Consider the following 22,521-nt stretch of genomic DNA (forward strand, 5'->3'; position numbering starts at 1 on the left):
CCAAAGGAAACATGGCAGGTGATAATCATTGCAACCCTACTAGAAGCAGGATATGAACTTTCAAAACATTTTTTAATATAAAAAGACAGTAGATATTTGAAGACTGTTTTCAATTTTTTGTAGATTCATTATCAAAATCTCTATTTCAACAAGTCTTTCACTGTGACTTTTCAGTCAGTAAATTCTACAAGGATGAAAATCTTAACATTTATCTTCTCTATGTCCATCTCTATGACAATGAGAACATGTAGTACATTCCTTACTTTGAATTGATTTGTTTGAACCTGCAACACTAGCAACATCAAATTTCTCTCTCACACCAAATCCAATGCCTTCAAATTTTGGCCTCCAAATAGATTGGATGGGCTCTTTCATACCTTGCCCATATTTTCCTAATCAGCTTCCTTTAAATCCTATTTTCCACATAATCTTAAAATCAATATTATTTTTAAAACAACATATATCGCCATCATGACAAACTCCATCTATACCTACACGTGTTTTTATTTTAATTTGTGCAATCTTTCCATTAAGAAACTTTGACTGCATCATTAACATTAAATTGACATAGATCACTTGTATCACATGCAACATCACAAACTAATGGTTTTTGATTTCAAGATCTCAATATCTTTTTCCAAAATGTTTACCTTCTTACCCAAATCTTCATTCTCCTTCTTGACTTCATCAAATAATTTTAAATTGTTCTGTAATTCAACATTTTTCTTGTTAATCTATTCCAATTTTGTTTCAAGATTCTCAATTCAACATAAATATTCATATCTCTCTTTTCATCAGCTTGAATATATTTTCACCCCTCTTTTATTTCAATATCTCTCTTTTCCAAAAATTTTAAAATTCTCTAACAATTCTGAATTACACTTGTCCAACTTTATCAATTCAGCTTTCAACACATCTTTTGCAGAAACCAAACTTTCATTGTCTTTCTTTACCTTTTTTTTATTTTTCCTATTAGAATAAATGAAATTGTTACACAAACAAATTACCTTCTTCTATAGGGAAAATATATCCTTTAGTCAAGCTTAATCTTTAACCTTCCCATTTTCTAATACTACCCATGATTTTTTCTGTTTTTTTAAAAACTTTTCCATAAATCATTTTCAACACACTTATTTCCTCTTCTGCAATATGATTAAAATCAACATCTCATATTTTCATGCTCTAATCTTTTCAAAAGAAAACTCAGCCCAAATAATAATAAAGTTATAAACGCTCTTTACATCCCATGATCTACATTCGTTCTGATACCAAATGTAGCAGCACCATTCTAAAAAATGATTACAAAAGATTGAATATAAAGAATTCACACTTACAGAAAAAACAAGTAAATACACATGCAAGTTTTCTTTGCTAAGAAATAAAACTAAATCCTAAATATATGCAATTTCAGCACATTCTTTATTTGCATTTAAACTAAAAAACTAACTAAAATATTCCTAAGGAAAAACTCTGTTTTTTTTAGTAGCGTCAATTAGGGCTCAATAGCTTGTGAACCAACTTATTTTTGTAGGATGACGGCCTGCTCTGTCCCTCCTAGGGTAGGGAAAATCTTTAGATTCTCTCAAAATTTGACTACTGTGATCCTCATCTTTGTCTGGTTTCCAGATCATTGTACTCAGAATTATAAGCTCCTCATTCCTCTGAGGATCAAAGCATATCTCTTATGAATCATGCAATTCACGAAAAATAAGCTTTAATCTTCTATACCACTGCGAAAACAAAATGGGCCAAAAGAATCGATGTATTTACTCTGTTGGAGAAAAAGATTCGGTCCTTTCTATAGCGAACACCCAAGAATTATGGACAAAATGAACATTTCCTTGACCGGGGATTGCAAGAGGGAGAGAATTTAAGAAAAACTCATGTCTACGAGTATTTTTTATAAAGAAAGATTTGGACGGTATGATGTTTTTATCCGCATAAGACAACTTCTCAGCGCAACACAAATTTGCTTACCTATCGGCTTAATTAAAGAAATCGCCTCCAACAATTGTTTTATTTATTATTAAATTATTTCGGATGTCAAATGAATAGTTTGGAAGGCCGGCCAGGAAATATCTATATCGATGACAGCCCTGACAGGAAAAGAATCAAACTAAACAAAAATTCTCTGCGAGTAAGTCATTCAGAATTCCCCTGCTCTCACCCCTTTTTAATTCTACCTAGCAACTCCACATGGTTAAAATTTCTATATATAACATTTCAATCTGTCGTTGATGGACACAATTCAAACCTAAAGGTGGCGCCTTTTGAATGCTTACAGAGCAGTGTGCAGAATGGAAGTTGTCAAAAGAACAGTTCAACTGAATACGGGAACCAAAATGCCATTGATTGGTCTGGGAACTGCTGGTGTTGATCAGAGTGAGGAGGCGATTAGGGCAGCCGTGATTACGGCTTTGCAGGTATATTTCACGGTCCACAATTTATGTTAATAATTGTCCTCTTCAAAAACCACTCAATACAATAGATTAGTACATGTATAACTTCTGTTTTGTAGTTTTTTAAGCTCTGCAGTTTGGTTTGACTTGGAAGCCCTGTTGATTTTAGTAGGTTGAGAGGCTGATTAATTGGCTTTAATATAACACAAAATTGTATTTCACAGTTGGATTTAAGCATTAGAGCCTTTTCCCTGTCTATTCTATGTTGGATATACTTTTGCAATAGCATTGACTTGTCCTTGAATTATTTTTTCAACTTATATTCAGATGCTTAGATTCTTTAGGTTGAAACACTTACCAAAAACTTTGCTCACTAGTGTGAATGATGTTTTTAAGGGGTAATACCATTGATAGGGTTATGCTGTCTTTCTACTCAAAACTACATCTTGTTTTGCAGCACATTGAAATTATGATGAAATTTGTGACAATTGGGTACAGTACAATGAATCTATGATGAAATTTGTGACAATTGGGTTGTTTCTTTCAACAATTGAATTTGTAGGTAGGTTATCGCCATTTCGACACAGCAATCGTTTACGGGTCAGAGTGGCCACTGGGAAAAGCTCTGCATACAGCTTTTCAAAATGGACTTGTTAAGAGGGAAGATATATTTGTCACCACCAAACTATGGAGTACCCAACATTCTGACCCTGTCACTGCAGTCGAGACAAGTTTGAAGTATGATTTCCCACGTAATGTCAGCCTTTTATATTATGTTCATATTGCAGAACAACTTATTTCAAATTATATCTAATCTTCAGGAATTTACAACTAGATTACGTTGATCTTTATCTTGTCCACTTGCCTATCAATATGAGAAAGGAACTTCCAATTTCCGTGTCCGAGCCCAAGGAAGAAGACCTTTTGCCCTTAGACATGGAATCTACTTGGAAGGGCATGGTGCACTGCATGGAGATGGGGCTCACCAAAGCTATTGGAGTTAGTAACTTTTCCTCCAAGAAGATTGAAGACCTATTGGCCCATGCTAAGATACCTCCTGCAGTTAATCAGGTAGTGACTTGCTTTCCATGTCCCTCTTAGATTAATGGATAAACATAAAATGTTAGATAGATCATTGAAATCTCCATTTCCCATCGAATCTTTGCCAATACATGGTAGAGTGCACAATTATAGGACATTCTTATTAGAAAGTTGTGTAGAGATTCTTTGATGTCTATGGAATGGAATTGCAGGTGGAGATGCATCCAATGTGGCAGCAAAAGAAGTTGAGAGAGTGTTGCAGCAAGCATAACATTCATGTGAGTGCATGGTCTCCTTTGGGAGCTCCAAATACTTCATGGGGATCAAATCTAGTGATGGATGACCCCATCATCCATGATATTTCTCAAAAGTATGGGAAGACCAGAGCCCAGGTTATTTGAATCTTTGAATCTGATCTTTGAATTTTTTTCTTCGAGTAGTGAGTATGGGAAGATAATATTTGAATCTATAGATATTGTTCTTCAGATTATTAACCTAGGCTGAAAACTCATGTTACCGCCATGCAATTGCAGGTTATGTTAAGATGGGGGCTAGAACAGGGAGTGTGCGTGCTGCCCAAGAGCTATAACCCAGAGAGAATATTTTCAAATTTTCAAATATTTGATTGGTCTTTGACTCTGGATGATCATGATAAGATTGGCATGGTTAAGCAGGTTAAGATATTTAAAGGGGATATGTATGTTAATAGCACAACCAGCCCCTACAAGACTGTTGAAGAATTTTGGGATGGAGAGATTTAGTTGTTAGAATTGGAAGGTCACATAACTTCTCCCAAGAACAGAAACTCTGCTGTGATATAAAGTGAGAATGTAATAAGTTGGGATGCTGTAACCATTTTAGATTATGATGCTATATCTTTTATTTAGATTTTTTTTAAAAAATATACGATTGATGAACAATGTATTGATATTTCGTGTCAAATGAGATGAGGTCAAATGAACAAATCAATTTTGATGGAAACTATTGTTCAAATCTTTTGAGGACACCATAGTGTTGAATAAATATTTTAACACTTTGACAATAATTAATTTTCCTTTTGATGGAAGGGAAGGAAGGAGGGAGGGTGTTTTGTAAAATATTGTGTTAGTCCATCATGAACAAATAGGTAGCAAAATGGAATCATGTCTTGAAACCAACCATAAAAGTTAAGAATTTATGTGGTTCCCAAATGAAAACAATTGATTACATTGACATATTGTCATTAAATTAAGGTAAAATTAAACAAGGGATATAAAGCTTGTAGATGGACGAGGTTACTAACCATCAAAATTATCCCAAGTTGCATCAAGCAAGTCCTTTCCATCACTCAATGCTTGCCAACATGGAAGGCACCTTTTTATCCTCTTATGTTTGTGTCAATACATTACTTTATGTATTTAGGTATTTACTTTATTGGGTATTATTCATATAAGATAGGATAAACTTTTTCACTTAGGTAGATGTACATGGTGTAAGTGTACTGTACATATCTATCATCTCATGCATCCCCCATTAATTGCGATATCTCATGTATCTTGCATTGATTGGGCACTCATATTGTGTGTGTGTGTGTGTGAAGTTTGATTACACTTGGCATCCAAATTGTATGTTCTTTTGCTTGGGCAATAGAAAATCTTACGTAGAATGAGAAAAAATAGAGCATCCCAATATGAGGACCATGCATTGTGTGTGTTATGCATCTCTATTTTGGAATAGTTATTTTATTACATTATGTAAGCTTCAATTTTCTTTCTTTTGTTATTGTGGCAATGCTTGACATCAAGATCAAATGAATCAAAATGATATGGTCACTTTCCCTAGTAGAAAATGTTACATTATATTGTAGACGCTATGTACCATTTTGAGACCTTTTAGTCCCCTTAGTGTGGTTTTGGTCTCTCTTTTTTCTCCCAATCTTACTCAAATTTCTAGGCATCTCTTGTTTTTCGGCATGACCCTCTAAGTTCTACTTTATTACCTTTTTGGCCATATCTTCCTGCAACTTCATTATTTTCCAGTCAGACTTTGGCATAAAAAAAATATTTTTTAACCTTTCAATTTTCTTTAGTCAATTTGACACTCAGACCTTAAAATAGACCACTAAAAAGGTCAAAACATCCAAGAAATCCACCCTAATTTAGTATATTACTCATCTCATGTGCACATCAAGTTATCCAAGAAATCATCTTATGTATGAACATAATTGCTTCTGTGCTTGTGCACACATCTATTTTAAAAACAAATTTTTATATGGATGAATCGAAAACAAATTTATACCGACAACTTACAAATTTTGAAAAGTGTAAAATTAACTCTCCCCTACCCTTTCTACTCTATCCTTTTGGAATTTTCAGAAGTGTAAATTAACTGTCTCCCCTACCCTTTCTATTCTATCCTGAGTTGGCCTAGTGGTGGAGAACTTGTACTCTTGAAAGAGAGGTCACAATTTCAAATCCCACTGGGGGGTAGGGTATGTATGTATGCCTCGTTTGTAGCGCCAAGCGCCTCTCGAAAAAGAGTACGAGGTAGTCCCATATCATTGTCACCATATGTAAACCAAAAAACTATGGCATAGTGTCGTGGACCATAAAACCACCTTTCCTTCCCTTTTCCTTTTGGAGTACCAATCATGAAATTTGTGAGCATTAATGCAATTGGTTGTTTCTTTCAACAATTATATTTAGTGGATAGACTTTCCTTTTGGAGTTCACTCCAATCGGATTTTGTCTCACACCATTCAGAATTTGTCGCACACTAGCTGGAATTTGCCGGATTTTGAATCACGCCCAAGATAAAAGATTTATATTTGATTTTGGAAGCATATCTTTCAACAATCATAAAAGGCATGATTTTGTGATCCTACAATCATGAAAGGCGGAGAAAATCTTTGGAGAAGTCTTATCTACGGATATGGCCAGCCCCGGGTATGATAAGATCGTCGCCATTGACAACATTTATTGCATGACAATGCAACCCTTCAAGTCACCTCCAGTGGAGATCTTGTGTTGAAGGACTCAGATGGAAGTCTGGTTTGGTCTACAGATACATCAACTCGGGCATTCCAAGGAATGATGATGGAAGAAATGGGGAATCTGATTCTATTGAACAACTCCAATGGAACCATGTCGCAGTCTTTTGACCATCCTACTGATATGCTCCTGCGAGGCCAGAAGTTGAAGGTAGGGCAGATGCTTATTTCAAATATTTCTCCCACTAATACAAGTCAAGGATTTTACTATGGATCCTTGAACGTGGATGGGATTGCTTTGTATACAACCCCTGCGCCCGCTCAAGTGTATTTTAGGTATCACTCAAATGGAAGCACAACTTATATAATGTTGGAAAATGAGTCGCTCAATTTCTATTCTGAAGATAATAGTTCGTTTAGTCTTCCTACACCGAAGAATTCCCTATTAGTAAAGATTGATTCAGATGGGCATTTGTAGGTCTATTTTTTCCAGCCCAAAACTGGAACATCTTTTACTGACTATTTGTCAAACTTTACAAATAAGTTAAAGATGTGTGAGTACCCTAGAGCATGTGGGGACTATGGTATCTGTACAGATGGTCAGTGCAACTGTCCAAAAGAGGCCAATGCTTTTGCTCCCATTGATGCCTATAGACCCACTTTGGGTTGTGCTCCACTCACTCCTATGGTGTGTCCGAAGACATTCTCAATACAAGATTTTGAGCTATTGGAGATTGATCATGTTTCATATTTTGCTTATCTCTATGAGAAAGATTCTACTCCAAGTTTGGTTTCAAGAGATGAATGCAAAAACTTTTGCCTCAAGAATTGTTCCTGCAAAGCTGCCTTTTTCAGTTATGATTTTACAATTCTACTGCTTACATCAAATTCCAGAGGAATCCCAAGCATCCCAATCACTTAGTTATAGTTATCTGTATTGCTGTTGGTGCTGCTCTGTTTGTGTTGTTTCTCTCATTAGGGTTTTGAGTTTTAAAATATGGAAAATGGAGAAGAGAAGAGAAAAGGGACGAGCTTGAGGATGGGGATGAGAAGTGGCCTGCTAGGGTAACTTTACGTTTCTCATTCGAGGAATTGGAAAAGGCTACAAACAATTTCAATAGGAAATTAGACAGTAGGGGATTCAGGACAGTTAATGAGGGGGTTTTGACCGATGGCACAAAGATTGTAGTGAAGCGGCTTGATAGAGCAGGATAAGGAACAAAACAATTCAAGCCAGAGGTAGAAACGGTAGGCAGCATTCGTCATCTCAATCTGGTAAGATTGAACGGCTTCTGTGCTAAAAAATTCCATCGAATGCTCGTCTATGAATATCTTCCAAATGGGTCTCTTGACAAGTGGATATTTCCCCATGTTACTGATCGGTTTGTGATGGATTGGAATACCAGATCCAAAGTAGTTCTCCATATTGCATGGGGGTTGGCATACTTACATGAAGAGTGCGAACATCGAATTATTCATTTCGACATCAAACCCCAAAACATTCTTCTTGATGAAAATTTCAATGCCAAGGTCTCAGATTTTGGGCTTGCAAAGCTGACAAACAGAGAGCAAAGTGAAGTGATAACTATGCTTAGAGGAACACCTGGTTATATGGCTCCTGAATTGTTGAGCTTCCATATTTCAGAAAAAGCAGATGTATTTAGTTTTGGTGTGGTGTTGGTTGAAATTATGAGTGGAAAAAGAAGCAGACATATTTGTGGGCACTGGTTATTTTCAGTATTACAGAGGAAGGCCGAAGAAGGGAGACTGCAATATTTGTTAGATTCAAGGCTTAAATATGAAGTAGATGTTGTAAGAGAGGAGGCAGAGAAAATGTTAAGGGTAGGGATGTTGTGTGTTCAGGATGATTTTATGAGCAGACAGGCAATGTCGATTGTGGTGAAGGCATTGGAGGGGATGACAGAGTTGGAAAGTTTCCCCTGTTCTTCCTCCCCTGCCAAGCAACACTCATGTCTTCCCTCATACGAATCTCCAAATCTGGAATTCTCCTACACTGCAGAATCTTCTGGATTATCCGGAAGATAGATCGTCCTATTCAAATCTAATGCATCATTTTGGACACTACCGGTTTCTCCACGGACAGATCCTGCTTATTTTAATTGATTCAAGTGCTCAAATTTTAACAAATGAAGGGATGTAGAAAAACAACACGACGAGATAAGTAACACAATTTATTACATATAAGGAGATACAGACCAGAAAAAGCTACAGGGTGAGTAAAATGAATTACAAATTGGGAGATACAAATCTGCAAGGCTTAAATGCACAATAAGTATTTCATGCGACTTTTTTTGACCCATTTGATTTGAAATGTTTTCTAGTTGTCTGTGGAGAAATTCTTTTATGCTCCTTCTCTTAGCTGGTAATAGCACTAGAGTGCTTTGGCTGCAGCAGAGTGAAGTAAATTCTATGATACAGTAATTTAATTCATTGAAACTATTATGTAAATTCATTGAAACTATTTTGTAAATAAGATTTGATGTAATTTTTTTTAGTAATAAAGGTTATTTATTAGTCCTTCTTGGAAACTAATGTTTTCAATTGGTCAATTCTAATTATTTTTTCTAACAATTTGTTTTTACACTTCTAATGTTTAGCGTTAGAGCTATTTTAATTTTTAAAATATTTTTCTTAACTATTATTTCTTTCTTATTGGTTGCTCCCAATTTAGCTGGGAGTTTTATCAATTTTCTCATTAAAAAAATAACTGAAATTAAAACAATCCTCCAGAAACTTCTGATTTTCATTTTCTTTGCACTTATCTTTGCACTTATCTGAAAGCTACTTCCCAAAGAATGAAATGAATTATAGCTTTGGTAATAAGCTGCCACCACCATTCTTTTAAGCCCAACCCCTGTGTAAGGTTAGCCTCAAAAGCATGCATCTTGTAACCATCTTTGGTTCAAAATCCTCACTCTGTCTCTTTCAGCAGTGGGATGATGATAAAAATATACAAATAATGGAAATATGTCCTTCATAGAAAGCCCAGATCAATTCGAGAGGAGGTTGCAAATTAGCAAAAGAAAACTAAAGCAAGAGATACTTCTCAACAAAAATTGGAGAAAATGACATCTTCAAACAAAGACTTTTCTCTGCACTTGAACCGTGGGGGCTTGTAATTCATGTGCAACTCTACAAGTCAAATTTCTTACATTTCATGAACTTCCTTTGATTAACTAATGGCTCCCTGCAAGTCTATGCCATGCTCTCACTTCTCTTTTATATTTCAATTTTTTTTCTTCTCCATTTTATTAGTTGCTTAATGGATCCCTCATCCATCAGTCCTGGAAAAACACTTTCTATAACTCGTCATCTACCACACAAATGCCATGTCAAAATCTCAGACAAAGCCACCTAGAAACCAGAATATTAGCAGGGTAAACAAAACAAAAATAGATAACCAAGCATTGCCATGGCGAAAAAAGAAGAAGATTGAAATGAGTATTCGTTGAGAATAGGATCCCAAGTGTATAAATTTAGTTTTTATGTAATAAATTTATTATAGTATATAGAATATTTAAATTAATAAAAATATTATATAGTATTTTAATAATAATAATATCATGTTTGTTAAAATGATATAAATTTCATTATTAAAAATATAACTATTAAAAATTATTATGTTTTACAATCTATAGATCTCAAGCCAATAAACAATTGTCGGAAAATGAATTTTAGATCATGGTTTCAGATTATTACCGGTCTCACATTGGCAAACAATTGTCTCACATCGGTAAACAACTATTAATAGTAAATGGTTTCCAGGTCATGTACAATAGTAAACAACTATTAGTAAATGGTTGCCAGGTCGTGTATAGTACAGACTTGCTTTAGAAAAGGCCATAGATCACACGCCATTTCCATTTAGTCAGATCTTAGATCAATGGTAGTTTGGTTCGCCAGTTCAGCTAGACTCCAGGTGGACTCCTCCCTACAAAAGTTTTCCCATTCAATGCCTTATTAATGACATGATTTTGGATGTTTCCAATCAAATCAACTTATTGATATAATCTCTCTATCAAAGCGTAGCAAACACGCCTCTACTCCTTTAATTTCTTTTAATAGAATCTCAACAATTTTGCATTGCAGGTGAAGATGATTTTAGCTAATAGGGGTTGCTTGCAACCGGAAATTGGCTACCGCCAGAGAATGGGTTCAAACTATTATTAAGTAGTTTTTTTAATCTCACTTTACCATCAAGCGCCTTTTGATCATGCATCCCACTTAGTTGTCCAGAGAACTTAGCCTAATACCATCCCACTCAGTTGTCCAGTATACAGTCCTCTACAGCTGTGATAGCCTTCTCCCCTTTGTAGAAAACCTAAAGATCATCACCTGATGCATCCAAGAAAATACATCAGCTGCATCCAATGAAGAGCTCAAAGAGGTCTCTCTTGACTTAAATCTAGCGGAAACAACTTTCAATGGCTGACATCTTCGGACTTCCCACAAAACCCCCAATCCACAAAGCCCATGGAAGCCAAATCAAATTCATGGTGGGGAAAAGAACTCAAATATTATTCACCGTCTCCACTCAACTACACTTAGCATTTGACCAGTCCACTGACTATAATCCACAAATGCCCACACTACAAGTACCTACTTTCGGAATCTTCACTACTATTTTGAACTCATAATATCATGCTTGTGTTTGCAAGCAATTCTAAACTAAGATGTTGTAAGCTCTATCTACCTATTTAGAATTTTGAGTTTGGCAAATATGGAGAGAGAAATCCATACAATTTGCATCATCTTTAATTCCACTAATCTTTTTGAAGAGCTTTGTTACCCAATATTTGTAGATTTGGATGATAGGATACTAAAACAATAGCAAGAGGAAGAAGAAACGATATGACAAAGGAAAGAGAGGAAAAGGGGAAAGAAGGTATGTATGGAACTCGTGTATTTTATGGTAAGCTATTTTGTGAAGAACATAATCTTGTTTCTATGTGTTTATTGCATATATTCCTATTTGAAAGTAGTTAAAATAAGCCATTTTGTCCACAAATCTTTTACTTGAAGAAAATTAAGCAACATCTATTTGAAATCGTGTCTTGTTCTTATTATTTGACACAGAGAAAAAGCCTTGGAGGAAGATCTTGATGAATGTGACCAAGATGTGACAGAAATGATGGGCTTTGGTGGATTTCCATGAGATATTGGCAATCTTGGATTTCCATAAGAATTTGGCAATACTTAAAATGATCTTCAATATTGCAGTCTTAGTTTCCCTATGCTAAGGAACTAGGGACCAAGTCTGAGGTCAGGAGTGAAAGCATCCATCTAAAGAGAAAATAGTAGGTTCCCATAAAACATAAAAGGAGCTTCCTTTAAATTGGTTTTTATACAGCTAAAGCCAAAGGACTTGGAGATTGTATATTTAAGCAAAGAGAAATATGGGTCAATGAGTTTGACTCAAATTCACACAGTTAAATAAATCTTGATAGCAATATCACAAAGAAAATTATATTAGGAATCATGCTAAAAATAAGATAGGAATCATGTAAAAATAAGACAAAAGATGCCTATAAATATTTTAGTAATCTATAAATGATATGTTTTTGTATTTCAACTATAAACTGTTCAATGATGGTGAAAGGAACATTTTGTGGACTCTTCTAGGCAACCAATAGTATACAAGAAACTAACCCCATATTCCCTTTCTTATTTGTGATAATAGTTGAAGTCATGAGGAGGGGTTTTGAAAAGAAAAGAAATCATGGAATTGGAAAGAAATTAAGGTAGTTAATGATATTGAACTAATTAGAGAGGTCATAAAAAATATCATTGAGCAAGCAAGAATGTGAGGAGAAATAGTAGAGTGCAGAAATTTAGGACATTCATATTAGAAAGTTGTGTAGATATTCTTTGATGTCTATGGAATGGAATTGCAGGTGGAGATGCATCCAATGTGGCACCAAAAGAAGTTTGAGAGAGTGTTGCAGCAAGCATAACATTCATGTGAGTGCATGGTCTCCTTTGGGAGCTCCAAATACTTCATGAGGATCAAATCTAGTGATGGATGACCCCATCATCCATGAGATTTCTCAAAATTATGGGAAGACTAGAGCCCAGGTTATTTGAATCTTTGAATCTGATCTTTGAATTTTTTTCTTCAAGTATTGGAAGAATTGAGCAGAAGTATGGGAAGATAATATTTGAATCTATAGATATTTTTTTTCAAATTATAAACCTAGGCTGAAAACTCATGTTACCGCCATGCAATTGCAGGTTATGTTAAGATGGGGGTTAGAATAGGGAGTGTGTGTGTTGCCCAAGAGCTATAACCCAGAGAGAATATTTTCAAATTTTCAAATATTTGATTGGTCTTTGACTCTGGATGATCATGATAAGATTGGCATGGTTAAGCAGGTTAAGATATTTAATGGGGATATTTATGTTAATAGCACAACCAACTCCTACAAGACTGTTGAAGAATTTTGGGATGGAGAGATCTAGTCGTTAGAATTTGAAGGTCACATAACTTCTCCCAAGAACAGAAACTCTGTTGTGATATAAAGTGAGGATGTAATAAGTTGGGATGCTGTAAGCTTTTTAGATTATGATGCTATATTTTTATTTAGATTTTTTATTAAAAAATATATGATTGATGAACAATGTATTGATATTTTGTGTCAAATGAGATGAGGTCAAATGAACAAATCAATTTTGATGGAAATTATTGTTCAAATCCTTTGAGGACACCATAGTGTTGAATGACTTGTTGAATAAATATTTTAAAACTTTGACAATCATTAATTTTTCTTTTGATGGAAGGGAAGGAAGGAGGGAGGGTGTTTTGTAAAAATTGAATTAGTCTATCATGAACAAATAGGTGACAAAATGGTCTCATGTCTTGAAGCTAACCATAAAAGTTAAGTATTTATGTGGAATGGTATCATGCCTTGAAGCCAACCATAAAAGTTAAGAATCTATGTGGTTCCCAAATGAAAACAATTGATTACATTGACATACTATCATTAAATTAAGGTAAAATTAAACAAGAGATATAAAGCTTGTAGATGGATGAGGTTACTAACCATCAAAATTATCCCAACTTGCACCAAGCAAGTCCTTTCCATCACTCAATGCTTGCCAACATGGAAAGCACCTTTCTATCCTCTTATGTTTGTGTCAATACATTACTTTATTTATTTAGGTATTTACTTTATTGGGTATTATTCATATATGATAAGATAAGCTTTTTCACTTAGGTAGATGTACATGGTGTACTATACATATCTATCATCTCATGCATCCCCCATTAATTGTGATATCTCATGTATCTTGCATTGATTGGGCACTCATATCATGCGTGCGTGTGTCAAGCTTGATTACACTTGGCATCCAAATCATATGTTCATTTTCTTGGGTAATAGAAAATCTTACGTAGTATGAGAAAAAATAGAGCATCCCAATATGAGGACCATGCATTGTGTGTGTTATGCATCTCTATTTTGGAATAGTTATTTTATTACATTATGTAAGCTTCAATTTTCTTTCTTTTGTTATTGTGACAATGCTTGACATCAAGATGAAATGAATCAAAATGATATGGTCATTTTCCCTAGTAGAAAATGTTACATTATATTGTAGACGCTATGTACCATCTTAAAATATAAGTACTTCATTTTGAGACCTTTTAGTCCCCTTAATGTGGTTTTGGTCTCTCTTTCTTCTCCCAATCTTGCTCAAATTTCTAGGCCATCTCTTGTTTTCCGGCATGACCCTCTAGGTTCTACTTTTTTACTTTTTTGGCCATATCTTCCTGCAACTTCATTATTTTCCAGTCAGACTTAGGCATAAAAAATATTTTTTAACCTTTCAATTTTCTTTAGTTAATTCGACACTCAGACCTTAAAATAGACCACTAAAAAGGTCAAAACATCCAAGAAATCCACCCTAATTTAGTATATTTCTCATCTAATGTGCACATCAAGTAATACAAGAAATCATCTTGTGTATGAACTTAATTGCTTTTGTGCGTGTGCACACATCTATTTTAAAAACAGAATCTAAAACAAATTTAAACTGACTACTTACAAATTTTGAGTGGTGTAAAATTAACTCTCTCCTACCCTTTCTACTCTATCCTTTTGGAATTTTCAGAGGTGTAAATTAACTGTCTCCCCTACCCTTTCTATTCTATCCTTTTGGAGTACCAATCATGAAATTTGTGAGCATTAATGCAATTGGGTTGTTTCTTTGAACAATTATATTTATAGGTAGGCTATCGACAATTCGACACATCAAGCATGTACAAGTCGTCCACTGGAGAAGCTCTGTATACAACTTTTTCAAAATGGATTTGTTAATAGAGAAGATACACTTGTCACCACCAAACTATGGAACACACGTCGACCCTGTCATTGCAATCAAGAGTAGCTTGAAGTATGATTTCCTTGTTACAATGTCAGCCTTCTATATGATCTCCATATTGCAGAACTGCTTATTCCAAATTGTGGAACTGCTCATTCCGAATCATTTCTTATTTCTTATATTCAAGAATTTACAATTGGATTATGTTGATCTGTACCTTATCCATTGGCCCATCAAACTAAGAAAAGAAGCTCCAATATCTGGGTCCAAGCCTAAAGAAGAAGACATTTTGCCATTAGATATGAAGTATACTTGTCAGGATATGAAACAGTGCTTGGAGATGGGGTTTACTAAAGCCATTGGGGTCAACAACTTTTCCTCTAAGAAGATTGAAGACTTATTGATCCATGCTAAGATCCCTCCTACAGTTGATCAGGTAATGAGTTATTTAGATAATTCAAATCTTCATTCCTCTTTGAATCTTCGCTAATACATGGTTCAGTGCAGAATTATGTGTCATTGCCATTCATATTTAATTTCTTCTTAGAAAGTTGTGAAGATTTCTTATTGTAAAAATTTTAAATTTTCAACATTCTGCAAACTCGGGAGATGATCGATCAACAAGGGCCACCGAACTCGGCAAAAACAAGAAGCTGAGTGACAACACGAAGTGTGAGTTAGCTCGACACCTATAGTGACCGAGCAGCTCGGTCAACTCTAGGACTGAGTTTGCACATGATACTCGATCAACACTAAGCCAACCTAACTCGGTTGACAAGGAAATCGAGTGAGCTCAGAGCACTCAGTCAGGTAGGGACTGAGACAGTTCGGTTGATGCAGTGACCGAGTGAGCTCGGCTAATACTCCTAGGTGAAGGATACTTGGTCATCACATGGACATAACAAAGACTGAGCTAGATTTATAGCGAGATGTGGGATACACCCAAGAATTATGGGCAATATGAACATTGCCCTGACTGGGGATTGCAAGAGTGAGAGAATTTAAGAAAAAGTCATGTCTATGAGAATTTAAGAAAAACTAAGCTCTGCAGTTTGGGTTGACTTGCAAACACTGTTGATTTTAGTAGGTTGAGAGACTGGTACTTTTGAAGGCTAATTAATTTGCTTTTTAGATTATTTGATTTTCTTTTTGGATCGATATTATGATTACTGTTGGATTAGAATGTGTAGGATATTTTTAATTAATATTTTTTATTTGTTTTCAATATTCTGATGATGGATTATAGAATGTAATCTAAAACATTGATTCAAATACTTATACACAGAGTAATCTAAAAATAACAATGATTAATTTGTTTTGTATTTTTCTGTAGTTGCAAAAGTAAGTGAATAATTTTGTATTTTCAATTCTTAGTTGATCACACCTATCAAAGAATTATAATTCAATTTGCTGATCATAGATATCAAAGAGTTGTAGTTCAATTAATTGAACATAAGTGATAAAGATGATATATTCCTTGATTATACTATCTACCAAAATTAAGCATCTTAATAAAATAAATATATGTTAGTCAACGAAATATCCACATAAATATTTACTTTCATGCCAAACAACAAAATGAACTTGTAAAAGATGAGCTGATAGGTTGTGACATATAAAAGAAATTATGAAAATTATTTTGGAAAAAATATCAATCAGAACTCCTCGTCTTTAATGAATTAATATAATATGTTAGTTGTAAACTTAAGATTGAAGCCTATATCAAATTTCAAAATTAAACTAATTAAAAGGAGCATATTATTTTCTTATGAAAGCAAATAAATTAACATTCACATTAAGATTTTAATTATATGATTTATTCCATATTACATTTAAATAACTCTATCATATTTAATGTTAAATCTAATTTTTAATATTTAAAATTGATATTTAAAATTACTCAAAATATAATAATAAAATCAAAAAATTAGTTACATATTTTATATCTCATATATAGATAAGTGAAGTATGTAACAAATTCATTCTAAATAAAATAAAAATCAAACTATATTTATTGAAAATGAGCATAATTTTTTAAAATATATAATTATTATAAAAATAAATAAAATTGCATTTACATCAAAATTTTAATTGTATGATTTATTCCTTATTACATTTAAATAACTTTATTATATTATATGTTATAAACTTAAACTTTATTCTATTTGAAATTTAGGAAAGTTTTTTAAATGAGACAAATTACAATTTTAAAAAGAAAGTATCATAAAAATAATTCATTTTTAGAAATATTAAAAAATGGGTTTTAAACTATCAAATGGTCGGGCAAAAAACTAAAAATTGGGAGCAAACCTCCCACAATAAGCCTATTGACTTAATTAAAACTTTTTTCACTTATATATCTTAATTATATAAACTTCTACAGTAACATTGACTTTGATATAATAATTAGAAGCGTTGGACATAATTATTTAGTTGGATTTAAGCAGAAGAGCCTTTTCCTTGTCTATTCTGTGTTGGATATACTTTTGCAATAGCATTGACTTGTCCTTGAATTATTTTTTCAACTTATATTCAAATTCTTAGATTATTTAGGTTGAAACACTTACCAAAAGCTTTGCTCACTAGCGTGGTTGATGTTTTTAAAGGGTAATACCATTGAGAGGGTTATGGTATCTTTTCTATTCAAAACTACATCTTGTTTTGCAACACAATGAACATATGATAAAATTTATGATAATTGGGTTGTTTCTTTCAACAATTAAATTTATAGGTAGGTTACTGCCATTTCGACACAGCAAACCTTTATAGGTCAGAGTAGCCACTGGGAAAAGCTCTGCATACAGCTTTTCAAAATGGACTTGTTAATAGGGAAGATATATTTGTCACCACCAAACTATGGAATACCCAACATTTTGACCCTGTCACTGCAATCAAGATTAGTTTGAAGTATTATTTCCATGTAATTTCAGCCTTTTATATTGATGCAGGAGCATCTAGCATGGATTGAGTTGAAGTTTGAACTATTTGAACCTTGTTGCTGGAACTACATTTTTCTGGTTTCTAGGTGCCTATTACAGAGCATGTAACTAGTTTTCCTTAATGAATGAGAAGCTGAAAACTTCAGGGATTGAAGAGGGCCTAGATTAATTCCTTGTATCAAGAGAGAAATTCATAATTCATTATAGGTTGGGAGATATGGAAATTCTCCTAAAGTATTGATTTCTGACAGTTTTGCGCAATAGTCTGCTATGGGTGACTTTCAGGATGGATGCACACTTTTCCTTGGAGAATCAACCTTTTCAAATTTAAGGAGTTGTAGAGAACCTATATTTCTACCTACGGTTCAAAGCATGAGTTCTAATTCAATCGGAGCTAGGAGATATCATGATTTTACTTGGATATTGATTTTTGGAAATTTAATTGTTGTTGGAGGCCGACTTGTGGCATTTAATTTATGTATTTGTATTTAATTTGTGTTCTGGGATGACTTGTGGCTTAGATTGGTATAAGTAGGGGTTGTGGTGGAGTCTTTAGTAATTCATTCATGAAGGAATGATTCATGGGAGCAGTTGAAGGGCGAGTTTTCCTAAGTTTGTGGACAGAGTGTCGAATGTGAGGCAGTTTACAATAGGATTGTGATGGAGTCGTGAATGTGTGGATAGAGCGTCAAATTTGAGGTAGTTTAGACTTGGATCTTTGATTATGGAGTGGGGATAGAAGGAAGGATAGATGAAAATTTGAAGAGCTAGCGCTATGACTTAGGTGTTAGAGTAAATAATTATTTATTCTTTTACTTAAGTTTACTTAAGTTAATGCATTTATTTAATAGTTGTAGTCTAGGAGTTGTTGACAATATGGGAGTTTGTTCCTATCTAAATCATACTTATCTCCTCACCTTGCTCGAGGATATCACACCTTTTGTGGACGTATGCTTAGTTGTGAACCTTATCTTCTAGCACTTTCCAGCTTGTTCTACAACCTTCCTTGAGGCCTTTATATTCAGGCTCTCTTATTGTATTTCACAACTCATTTTCAATGCATATTGTATAGCAATACATTTTTCTTTGTTTGCAATATCATCTCTCTCAGTCCGTTTAGTTTTCCCAAGCTCCATCTCTTCCTTCTTTGGTTTCCCTTCAACAAGTTATTTGCATGCAGGTGATCTTGGTGAGCTGTGAAGTTGGCTTTCATCAACTTCTACATGGTATCAGAGCCTCCTTGCTGCTTCTTGGCTGAAGGATTTTTGAAGTCGCAATTTAGAGACACAAACCCTAGTTTGTTTGTGCATTTTTTTTCAATCTAGGGGAAGAACATTTTTTAGAGCACTTTGGACCTAAATGGACACTGCCATTGAGTTCAGAAGGCCCATTACAATGAAGATTCATATAAAATTTGCCGATTTTGGTGACAGGAGCTCCAAGAGGCAAATTTTTTTGCCCAAGCCTGCCATATAGACTGTACGGATGATATTTAAAAAAAAAAAAAAAGGAGCGCCACCACAACAACGCCCTCGTGCCGTCGCGATGCCACCCCTGCACCGCTCTGTGGCCTCCTCCACCAATGCAGCACCATGGAGCCACTGCGGCACAGCCCGCCTACGATCGCCACTCCATGGCCACCATGATGTTGCCTGCTCATTGCCTTCGCCACGGTGACATCGATGGCAGCTACCCCTACAACCACTGCCACTAGCGGTGATCTCCAATCCATCAACTCTCTGCACACTACTCGTGTGGACACTTTTTCAGACACTTGGCACACTCCATGGGTGACACCTAGCATGGGTGCCATGTTGGCACTTGCCACGTCAGCCTGCCACATCAACCTCCTATGTATGTCACATGGCCCCTTTTTCTATGACAACCTAGTGGCTGTCAATTTTAATGGCATGATTTGCTAACATCATCATGATTTCATCACTTCATCATCACAACTAGAAGCTCTCTAGGGTCCTTTTTGACCTACTTGTAGTTTTTTGGCCATAACTTGAGCATACAGAGGTATTTTTCCAATTCAAAAGAAGCACCAGAAAGCTAGTTCTGAGACAAAGACATTGGTTAGGTTTTTTAGGTTTTGATGCAATTTTATTGCCCATTTTTGTAGTTGATGTCAAATATTCTATTTTTTTACTTTAGCAAGATTTTCTTGTGCGTCCCATCTCCGTTTTTTAAAAGCGTTATATTTTTGGAAAGCTAGTTTTGTCATATTTTTAGAAATGCTATCATTTCCTTCAGATTCTACCCCATGCTCTTTCTATCATATTTTTGGCATTTTGTCTATGGTGAATATCATGGATGTTCCAGATTTGAGGATCGTTCTCATTGTATGGGATCTTTTGTTTTGGGCTATACTATCTTTTGTATCAACTTTTTTCCTTTTTTGATCATTGTAGCTATCATTTGTAGGAATCTTTATGTAAACACACTAAGATAAAGTGCCACTCTTGCATTTCAAGTTTAGGAACGTTGTTTTGAGACAATTGTACTTGCACTATTTTATAAAGCACCATGGGGGGATAGTTGTTGCCATTTTTGTGCCCTCTTCCTTTTTCAAGTGAGTGTCCCTTCCACGACATTAGGCCCATGCAGAGTTGATGACCATGCCTTTATAGGTGTTTGTACTTATTCAACTCTTTCATCATTCTTGGTTCTTTCTACAGAGGATTTTGGCCCACTTTTTTAGTTGCCTGTCATCTCACCCCGTCTACATTCTATTGTTCTAATGCTTCCTTGGTTTGATGGTTTGATAATGTGAGCTATGTATTCAGTATTTGATCCTATATACTAGGTGATTGTAGTGGCTAGCTATCTATGCATTTTGGTGAGATGGATAATCTACCATATAGACATGCTCAATTTGTGGCTTCTTCCATGGAGGTTCTTCAGATCATTAGTTTCTTTCTAATGATAGAATTTATGGCTCCTTCATGCTTCAATGATGCTCTTCATGATCTTCTCTTGTTCTTGTTTTCTGGGACATTCCTCTAGTTGAAGGCTTCTTCAGTCATTCACTAGATTTTCTTACCTCTTTTTGGAGGAGGGTTTTTCCCATGTAGTTTTCTCTCTTTCCCCATTTCCAGAGCTTGCATTTCTTTGCATTGTACATGGGTACCTAACATGGCCTCGTTGTTGGGACTCATTCTACATTTCATCTTAATTTTTGTGAGCTTAAGGCATTCCCCTAAGCTGCACTTAAGGGGGGGTGTTAGAGTAAATAATTATTTATTAATTATTTATTCTTTTACTTAAGTTTACTTAGGTTAATGCATTTATTTAATAGTTGTAGTCTAGGAGTTGTTGACAACATGAGAGTTTGTTCATATCTAAGTCATACTTATCTCCTCACCTTGTTCAAGGACCCACATTTTGTGGATGTATGCTTGGTTGTCAACCTTATCTTTTAGCACTTTCCAACTTGTTCTACAAGCTTCCTTGAGGCCTTTATATTCAGGCTCTCTCATTGTATTTCACAACTCATTTTCAATGCATATTGTATAGAAATACATTTTTTTTTGTTTGCAATATCTTCTCTCTTAGTCCGTTTAGTTTTTCCAAGCTCCACCTCTTCCTTCTTTGGTTTCCCTTCGACAGGTTATTTACATGCAGGTGATCTTGGTGTAGGTGATCTTGGCGAGCTATGAAGTTGGCTTTCATCAACTTCTACATTAGGAACTAGAGGATCTTTTGGTGGACCTGTGGGTACATGGATTCTTCTTGGTGTTCTTATCTAGTTGTGTATCTGGATTAGCTGAGATTGGTTGTAAGTTGGATCATGTTGGATCTTGTAGAACTAATTTTGTAATTTTTTATTTGTAATTGACCCTAACCTGAAAGGCCTTATAGCTAGGCATATTGCATGTAATCAGTTATCTATCTATGAATCAAGAATTGTAATTTGGTATCAAATCTTGCATTGTTGCTTCTTGCTATTGTGTTTCTGTTGTGTCATTGTATGGTTGGGGGCTAGGACATCTCCTTTGGGGATTCTCCTACCTTGCACTACATCAAGTGGTATTAGAGCAAAGGTTGTTCCTAAGTGTGTAGACAGATCGCCAAAGCTAAGGCAGTTTGCACTAAGATTTGGGTTCAAAAAGTAGATCTAATTTGATCTTGATCTAGTGGTGTATTTTCTTTATGGAGTCCTAGATCTCTTGGTTGTGAGGTGGTAGATCATGGTTTTGACTTACAATTATAGAGGGCTTGCAGATGGATCAATGGATACAAAGATTGAAATTGATCTTGTTGATACATGATCGTAGAGAGTGTGGATTGTAGATCCGTGGTCTTGGACTTGTGATGTGGTTCTTGATTGTTCATGCAAGGTGGCAGGTTGTGATCTGACTTGCAAACAATTTAGTTTAGTCATAAGGAGTGTAGGAAGGATTTATTGTAGAGGGTTTACAAAGATCTTGGGAGATGGCTTCACGAGGATTGGACCTTGAGATGGTTGCAAATATATGTGATGTGGTGGAGAGTAATTTTTCTAAGATGTCTACTCGGTTTGAAGCTAGCTTGGCTGATCAAGTTAAGGATGGGCTGAAGAAGGAATTATGTAGATATTTGTGGAGTTGGAGTCTACCAATCTAGAAGAGAGTTGTTTGGTCAGTTAAGAGACTTGTTCGTGAGAGAAGATGACATGACAAGGTCAAGTTGGTTGAGTTTGGTTTTGTTGATCAATTTGTGAAGTTTGATACATAACTTGCAAAACAACTAGAGGTTGTTGCTGACCTTGTTGATGCTAGGACAGAGGTTGGTTTTCATGATAAGTTGGCTGAGTCTAACATGAAAATTGTAGAGAACTTGGTCATGGATG

The 22,521-nt window shown here is 35.0% G+C and overlaps 1 long non-coding RNA gene and 2 pseudogenes across 2 annotated transcripts in view; all 3 read left to right on the forward strand.

Moving 5' to 3' along the window:
• The first annotated feature begins 2,072 nt into the window (after positions 1-2,072).
• The window catches only part of LOC149570429 (rhazimal reductase 1-like), a 70,525-nt pseudogene continuing 50,076 nt past the window's right edge, over positions 2,073-22,521 (forward strand). Inside the window, exons 1-7 of the transcript XR_016362939.1 lie at positions 2,073-2,137; positions 2,285-2,423; positions 2,962-3,137; positions 3,221-3,470; positions 3,653-3,832; positions 14,655-14,833; positions 14,936-15,184. The product of XR_016362939.1 is annotated as a rhazimal reductase 1-like (transcript). The remainder of the gene's footprint in view (positions 2,138-2,284; positions 2,424-2,961; positions 3,138-3,220; positions 3,471-3,652; positions 3,833-14,654; positions 14,834-14,935; positions 15,185-22,521) is intronic.
• LOC149570430 (G-type lectin S-receptor-like serine/threonine-protein kinase SD2-5) lies at positions 6,389-8,726 on the forward strand (annotated as a pseudogene).
• Positions 10,271-12,670, forward strand: LOC149570431 (uncharacterized). The gene is made up of 3 exons (XR_016361805.1): positions 10,271-11,314; positions 11,506-11,726; positions 12,324-12,670. It is a non-coding gene; the product is annotated as an uncharacterized LOC149570431 (long non-coding RNA).

The sequence above is a fragment of the Cupressus sempervirens genome, chromosome 3, assembly GCF_028749045.1.
Source record: "Cupressus sempervirens isolate cs-2001-9-10 chromosome 3, ASM2874904v1, whole genome shotgun sequence".
Taxonomy (NCBI): domain Eukaryota; kingdom Viridiplantae; phylum Streptophyta; class Pinopsida; order Cupressales; family Cupressaceae; genus Cupressus; species Cupressus sempervirens.